The 8852-nt window shown below is 38.7% G+C and overlaps 1 protein-coding gene across 1 annotated transcript in view; it reads left to right on the top strand.

Annotated features, from left to right (window-relative positions):
- Positions 1-2032: 2032 nt before the first annotated feature.
- LOC145991889 (uncharacterized) overlaps positions 2033-8852 on the top strand; it is a 69218-nt gene continuing 62398 nt past the window's right edge. Inside the window, exon 1 of the mRNA XM_083127923.1 lies at positions 2033-2153. The gene's annotated coding sequence lies outside the window, so the exon portion shown is untranslated. The remainder of the gene's footprint in view (positions 2154-8852) is intronic.

Here is an 8852-nt window from a genome sequence, read left to right as displayed (position 1 = left end):
CCAAATGTGCCGGTTACTGGGACCGACGAATAAAAGAAGCCATAGCCCACCAATCTCAACAAAGACGTGGGACTCCAGCTCAGTCACGCCTGGAATTCGCTCCTCCGTAAAAACAAAGCTGCAATTAATAAGAACACCAGGATCCAGAGCGAGCCAATAAGAAGACAGAATCCAAATTCCGCACCATAATTGTCATATATTAACCCTACACTGGTCTCCATTTCATTATTCCCTTATGATGAGAGCAATGTATGCGCTCGAAACGTTGGAAGCCAACATCGACTTCACCTGGCTGGTAACCCGAGAACACTTGTTCGAATTCAAGAGATCGATTCACAGACTAGTTCCACTCCCTCAGTGCAATAAGGATGGAGATAAGTGCATTTAGTTGGTAAAACGTTGTTTGACCAATAGGGGGCAATATGTGTCAGATCATAATTAATATGTTTGATATTGTTAACAATAGATGTCAGGGGCTTTCAGTTTTGCTTTTTATGCACACTGTCAAACCCAGGGGAGTGACGCTTAGACAGTTCGTAAGACAATATGGTCCTCCACTCCAGAAGAATGGGTTCGTGCTAAAGCGACACGCAGTAACTAATATAATTTTCTTTGGCGTGCATCGTACAAAATAAACAGACTCATCTCGGCCTAACAGGCAAGCATATTTTGGTTCATCATGGCTAACACAGTACATACATATTAATACTTGCAACATTGGTGAAACTAGTTGAAGCTAACTGTACAGTGTGCTCATATTATCTACAATCAATACATTGCACAGAGAGAGACATCTTAGACATTCAACATATGGTAAAAAAAAAGGTAAAGTGCTCCCCTCTGCTTAGCACCACGCCATGAAGGCGTATAGGGGGTGTGGGGGTAACGCCCCACACTTTCTTGATCCGGTCGTGAATGAGTGATCACATTCAACATGGACTTATAGGAATATACACTCAGCTAGATTGTGGTAACAACAGAATTACCGAATTGTCTGCCAATTATTTCCATGGGCTGGAAAGCCTTAAAATTGTCTCGTTGCTATTTAATATTATAAAGTCAGTCTCAAGTATTGGCTTCAAGAGACTTCAAAATTGGTCATATCTATTTCTTAGTTATAATGATTATACAGATTTGTATTAACGCTTAAAACGCTTAACTAACGTGGTAGAAATAAGTCACACTAATACCACAGTGGGGTCTTTATGGACCCCAGACAGCTCGTACAAGGACATGAATCGTCAAACGTAAACAACACAACCGACTTTGGCAACCTCGCAACTCTCACTGAGAATACACGAAAGAGTACTAAAGAAGAACATAAAGTGTCCGCTGAATAAAAATCTGTATAAAATCGGTTCCGCAATGTGAATTGAGAATGATAATGGATTTTGAAAACAGATGAGTCGGTGGCTCAGTCGGTAACGCGTCTGACTACCATGATAAAGGTCCCGGGTTCGATCCCCGGCCGGTTCAAATCCGGGAACTTTTCTAACGTTGGAAGCGGCCCCGGCGCCTACCCAGCGCCAAATGACATGGCTACCTGGGGGAAACCCTGGGGAGGTAAGGGCGGTCAGGGGTGTGATGCTGATCACATAAAAAAAACAACAGATGTGACACCTAGATCCTAAAATACTGGTTTCCATGTGTGTTGCCTAACTCTAAGGCAATAGCAGAATTTCATTTTGAAAATTGGCTCATCGCCGTAGGGTTAGGCAACACACATAACCCATTGTAGTGAAGCCAGTTTTTCAGGATCTAGGTGTCCCATTTCTATTGCCGGTGGCTGTACACCACTTTAGAAAGTAGTGCACCAAATACACTACAGGACACCAAAATCAACGATGAAGACTCGGTGTTACACTTTGTAACCAACTAGATACGTAAGTGCAAGAAGAGAGTAAAAGTACTGTAAGGGGCTTTTGAAGCTCTCAAATTATTTTTTTAGCTTGTTATCTCTGTTATCTGCGTCTGTGACTATATTTGTTGGCATAGAACAATCATGTCTTATCTTGCTGATGAAAAAAGCTGCGACTCCATCTGTTGATTTCTACTCAGTTTCGTGCAGTACCGATAAGTCGAAAGAACAGTGTAATTTTTCTCCAAAACTCAGGCCAGAAGAAGATAATTCCTTGACTCCCAACCTAAATAAGGTAACTCAAATGACTATTTCATAATCGTTAGATAATGTTGAATCGTCAAACAGTACCAACTGATCGATTCGGACTCGTCTCTGCGGGCGTTATGCAACAACTTACTCAGTGGTTTAGCATAAGGAATGCTATTTTTTGCTAAATAATACCACATGTATCACCGGTTGACTTGTTTAACCAAAACTGTATAAATGTTGTAACGTAAGCTAATCATTTGTCATGTAGAAATCCTTGAATTTTATTGAACGTTTTTCAATGATCGCAACAAAAGAAGATTGATCGAAAATCTGATATTCATTTCATCTTTTCACCTGGTGCTAATGTACGATACTAATACTGTAATCCTACAGTATTAGTGACGTGTGTGTTTGTGCGTGCGTCCAGAAAAGTTATAAAGGTGTAGAAAAGTTTTGAATACACAATGTTTATATTGTATGTATACAATTTATATATTTACTTTGAAAGACCAAAATAGATTTTTGTTGCCCATGTGACGTAAAGACATCAGCGCCAATCGCATCCTTTTATATTTGAGGTTTTTGAATTTAAACGCTGGCCTGAAAGTTATAATAGATAGATTTGAAACTTTGTCATAACATAGATGAAAGTTTCGAAAGTGCTAAATCAGTGTCAAAATTTTGCAAATGGCGTCACATAAGCGACGATTTATAAGAAAATATGACAACGTGTTGCATTAAAAATAAAATAACAAATCTGTACTGATAGCTGCTAACAATTCCGGCTTCCATTCGCTATCTTAATGAGACGCTGTCTCTTCTCATTGGCTGTTTTTGAAGCTTTCCCTGTGACACGTTACAATCGTTTGTTGTGCCACCACACCTTGGTTTTCTGAACAGAAATATGTACTTAACTTGAAAATTAGATAAGGAAAGTTTGCAATGCCTCAGTTCAAATACTCTACTCCACCACCAACAAATACTTTATCAACACGACTAAGATATGAAAGGCTCAAGCAATTCCATTTGAACCTGGCGGAAAAGATGCAATGGACAAAATGTTGACTGTCATTTAAGAATTACAAATCTAATGTATGATAATTACATAAATATGTGCAATAACAAGGAGATGAAAGAAATTTATTTGAGTTTTTCTATTGTTTTAAGTACACTTTATGCACAGATAACCTAATCAGAACTGGATATACAGCTTAAAGTGTGAACCAAACCACTATGTGTCTTAACCGGGCATCGAACCATGTGCCCCTTGATTACAAGGCGACGAGATAACCATTACATCGGGGAGTCCGAAAGAAATTTGTATGTGGTAGAGCAAAAATGAATTGGAGAATCCATGTACGAGAGAGATATATTTAGGGCATAAGCATCCCCCCACCCCTTTCCCCATATTCAAAAGCAAATGTTTCCAATATACTCATACATGGAACAACTTTCGGGGGGAAACGAACTTCCCCCGACATCTTCCCTCAAACTTTTACAAGCGGAATTTTTTATCTTTTCAAGTTTCAGAAATCTAATCGCCTTACAAATCAGTCATTTATACTTATTGCGCATAAACTTGAATAAAGCAACATCCATTTCGCGTTATCTTTGTCGATTGCTAACGTCAAATTTTATCATAAATTGTGATGAGTAACAGGGTAAGCTGCTACGATTTCAACTTCCTACGCCTTTGCATAAGATAATATTGTTGATAATAATTGACATTTAACTTTGAAACACACTGACATATTATGGAGAGCTAATTGTGTGTGTGTCCGGATTCACAAAATTCATTGTAGATAAGCGCCAGTGGAAGTTTTCATCTTGGGTACAATTTTAATATGAAATGTACTTTTCAATTGAAGAATAAATGTTTGTGCTTGTGGTTGCATGATAGATTTTAAGTAGCTCACAATTACATTGTGCCTTAGGATACGATACGCACTTAATGGCGCCACTGACTACGAGTTCGGCATAACAGGGGCGATATCTAGTTACATTCGATTCAAAACTAACATTTACACAACACATATTGAAACAATCGTAAATGAGACATACGGAAACTAATGGTGTGAAATTAACCTACGACTATCACGAATTCTCACATGGGATATCGAAGCTCCAAAATTTCTGTGTTGACCCAGCGTCGTGAAGACAATTGAGATGCTACTTGAGAGCAACAGCGGATTCCGGCCTCGAAAGTAACAACCTCCGTGGTGGAGTGTTTAGCACAGCGCGCTACTACTCCAGGGGTTCCGGGTTCGAATCCAGACCTAGGAATGGGTGTTCTTTGCGAATGCCCCTTCATCAATTTCATCATATCATCACTCATCCTTAACGTCGCGTTAGCAAAATGTGGCGGAAAAGGCGGCGCTAAATAACAAAAATCAAATCAAATCGGGCCTCGAAAACCAAAAGAGCAGTAGCGATAGGACTCGATGCGCTGACCACGGGTCATCCAATTGAAAGCCGATTGGTTGCCCTTGCTCTTGGAAGAGCCATTGAGCCACGGGTTATGTTGTTGTTTTTTGCCTACGTGAACATTCACTGTATCCCGGCTATTTCTGGAGAGGGTGAACGGAAGCAAGTCTCCGCGCATGCGCAAGTAGTAACTCGGGAGGGCTCGGCCAATGAACTCGTGAGAGGGGAAGTGAGTGCGACTTCCAGTCATTTGCAGAAGCGCGCACTGCTTCGCTCCGCCAACTCGCAGTCTCCACTTCTCAACCGTTATGCACGGCCTTGTTCCGCAGATTCCCGGGACAATGCCGGCCCCCGTGGCTGAGTGGTTAGCACATCGCGCTACGGGGCAAGGGGTCCCGGGTTCGAATCCCGGCCTGGGCATGGATGTTTTTGAGTGTCCATTCATCAATTTCATCATGCCATCACTCATCACCATCTTCGCAAATTAGCCAAAAGTGACACAAGAAGCGAAGTAAAATAAAGCAAATCAATCAAGATTTCAGGGACAGACGCATTCGTGTCCTCACCTCTCTATACTATGGCTAGAATGAGAATTAAACACAGCGTCGGAAACAGCTTGAGGTGTTATTCGTTCGAGTTTGACTTTTTGCTTCAAGTCCAATTTGTGCACAGATAGGCTAATCGGGACTGGATCTGCAGTTTTAAGAGGGAATTGAACCACTATATACCTCCACTGTGTGTCGAACCAGGGACCCTTTGATTGCGACGACTTTACCCCACCTCGAATTTGTTAAGTTTCAAAATTGTGTTCACTGCTACATTCAATTAACTGAAGCGCAGAAAACGCTTATCTCGAAGATAAGATAGGGAAGACCAAACGCACAGTTCAAGAATCTACTTTTCCTCAATGTTTACATAACATGGCAATATCTACTAAACTTGACGCAGAATAAACAAATAGAATTAATCCATCACTCCTTATAACTCCCACTGCCACTTCAGTAATACATCATAATTTACCACTTGCAATGGCAAGAGGAAACTTAAAGAAAAGCAAGTTGTTCATTTCTATTAAAAACTTTGATTGTAATAGAAGTTATCATGTATTTTTCAGTTGATTGATCTCAATCTGATATTTTACAAAGCATAGATTTCCGGGTTAACAAATGAAGAATGTGTTAGTACAATACGTACTCAAAGCAACAATGAGTTATATATAACCACGCTTACAAAAAAAAGAAGTAAATATTTTATTTGACTTGATTAAACAATAGAGAAACGTCGATTAAGATGTTGATTAGATAGGAACATGGGCTGGGAGTATCCAGCGGAGGGCAGTGGTGAAAACAATGGTGAAAAATTTCATTTGGATCATTGTGTTTTTTACGTGAAAAATATTTGGGGCATACCATGTAAAATCAACAAGTGAAGAGGCACTTTTCAACCTCACGTATTTTGATTAATTTGAAACTTGGCATACTGAAAGAGCCATTTGAGGTAGGAAAATATGCAACTTTCCAGATCCATATCTTTTGTATTTCCTAAATTACAGTGTTGCAAACTGTGCGATTTTGACCATTTTTTTCTAACATCTTTTAACCTTAACTTGGAATATTTCGGCAACCAGGGCACCTATAGAAGTGATACGGGCGGCATTGGAAATGTCTTGAAGGGTTCTTTTACACGAGATACAACATGGCTATGCCAGGGTAAAAAAAACAATTGAAGGTCTTTTATTTATTTTTTCAAAACTTACATGTCATACACACACTATTACTCAATAAGTAAACAAAATTTAAAAAATGGGACGTCAATAGGATCCGGAGTTATGCTAGATTTTGGTTAGGTTAGAATAGGGTATGGTAGGTTAGGTAAAGGATAATAACATATTTTGATAGACAAATTCCTAATATTCGAAAGTAAAAGTCTAAGAAGATATCAAATACAATATTGTTTGAATCAACGTACATGAATATGAGGTTTATATTACCGTTTATTATTAAGGCAGGGTGACTCAAACGTCCGGTTCCATAGGCAACTCTGTTATTAGTGCACATTGCGAAAAAATTAAGAGAGGGGAAAGTTGATGGAAGTAGATGAATTTCAATCTAAAGTGCTTGAATTTTCAACGTAGCATACACCGTTCGGGATATAAGTAAAGGGTAACTAAGAATTGATGACGATAATTAATTAATTCACATATTCCTTGCTCTCCCTGGGAAAGTGTTGTTTGTCCACCTGGGAAAATGAGGGTACATCCATGGAAAGGAACAAACTTATTCTTAAAGAGCGAAATGGAAAAATATGATTTTTCATTTGTTTTGTTTTTTTACGTCGCTTTTCTTCAGATATTAACTGATCACAACAATGAGCATTATTGATAATCAGATGAAATTGATGAAGGGACAATCGAAAAGAATTAATTTTTTATCGGTTTTATTTTTTTATGACACCTGTGTTTGTGCTGATAACGTGTGATTATTTTAAAATGAACAGTAAAGTTTTCATTGTTTTCTTGCTATATTGTTATATTTTTATTCGTCATGATTTAGTACTTTCGCTGCCAAGAAGAAACTTCTTCATATTGTCGAAAGATGGCAGCACATACTAAATAACCCTGTTTTGCCATCTGTCGTTAACTTATACGAACTACAGAAACCTAGTACAGTAGAGCGTCGATTATCCGAACGTCGGTCAACCGAACGACCGCTTAACCGAAGTGTGTACTCGCTCACTTTCAGATATCTGTAATGAAAAAAGTACGTGACTTAGCTGCTCGTAAGCGTGTAGGCTTGCTTAGACAGACCAAAATAAAGGATTTTTTTAAACGTTAATGTTGTGTACTGTGTGTATTGTTCATGCAAAATGCGTATGTAATATGTACATATTTTTGTTTAATAAACTGTACCACATACTATATATTCCTACTAAAGTTGCCTTTGTACGTTACTTTGTAATACATACTTAAAGAGATGCCTGTTTTTATGAATAAATTTACTGTACAGTACTTCTTTTTGGCAAATAAACATGTACAGTTCGATTATCCGAACAAACCAGTTTTCCGAACACCCATGTCCCCCAATTACTTCGGATAATCGACGCTCTACTGTAGTTAAAAAAGTAACTCAGTTTTTGGTGAAGTAATTCGTTGTAACATAGTTACCTTTTGGGAAAAGTAACAGTAACTTTTAAAATGTATTTCCCAAAGGCTATCCCTAAAGTACTCCCTAAAAAACTTTTTTTTGGGCAATCTTCTATCTAAAACGTTAAAAAAATAATTTCTTAAGGTGCTAATGAATTTTGGAGTCACAACGTTACAGTAACGTCAGAATAGTTGTTAAATTACCATCTTCAATTTTATCGATGTATCTACAGTGGCGCAACAACAGGGGGGCATAGTCCCCCAAAACCTTGGATAGAAATAGATTCTAGGGGGCGGGCAAATATTGACGGCCAAGGGCACCTGCAGGGGGCACAGAGGGGCAATCGATTTCAAATTTCATGCAAGTAAAAGTACATTTCGTAAAATTTTCTTGCTCGTTTCGTCCGCAAAGCCTCCTATTCTTATTCTTATCAAGTTCAGAGCCGTCGCTAGGGGAGCGGTGAGAGTCGAACGATCTAAATGAAAAAAGTTGTAAAAGAGAAAATGCTATGACGGCCCCGTGAAATGATTTGCTCCCTATTAAATCAATATTGTTTTCAGTTTGCAAAAAATTGGATCTAAAAATTTTCTTGGTCGCTTCGTTCACAATATGATTGTTTTCTGTAATGCATTGTAAATTACCAGGGAGATAAGGAAGACTTTTCTTAATTGACTTTGTTTTAAATGCATGAACAATTGTTGGGAGGAAAAGGAACATGCATGTTTCTGAGAGAATGATGTACTTTTTGCTGTTGGTTTATTATGAGGTGAATGAATTGATTATGTAATGTACTTAAATTATATATATGTGTGTGTGTGTGTGTGTGTGTGTGTGTGTGTGTGTGTGTGTGTGTGTGTGTGTGTGTGTGTATTAAGGAAACTTTGAATACGTATCCAATTTAGTGTTGGCATGTTTGATTGATTTGGTGTTTTAAATCCACTTTATGCACAGTAAGACTAATTGGGACTGGACCTACAGTTCAAAGTGGGATCCGAACCACTATGTGCCTCCACCGGGTATCGAACCCAAGGACCCCTTGATTACAATGCGACGACGCTACCACTGCGCCGTCGGGGAGACTAGTGTTGGCATGATGCACATGCATTTTCTTATTTCACGCCACTCCATGTTGCATATGTGTAAAACATATGTTGTACATGATGGAGGCACATAGT

The sequence above is a fragment of the Lepisma saccharinum genome, chromosome 8 (assembly GCF_977018435.1).
Source record: "Lepisma saccharinum chromosome 8, izLepSacc3.1, whole genome shotgun sequence".
Lineage (NCBI taxonomy): Eukaryota > Metazoa > Arthropoda > Insecta > Zygentoma > Lepismatidae > Lepisma > Lepisma saccharinum.
The sequence above is the reverse complement of the archived record's forward strand: the minus strand, read 5'-3'. Positions and strand labels throughout refer to the sequence as shown.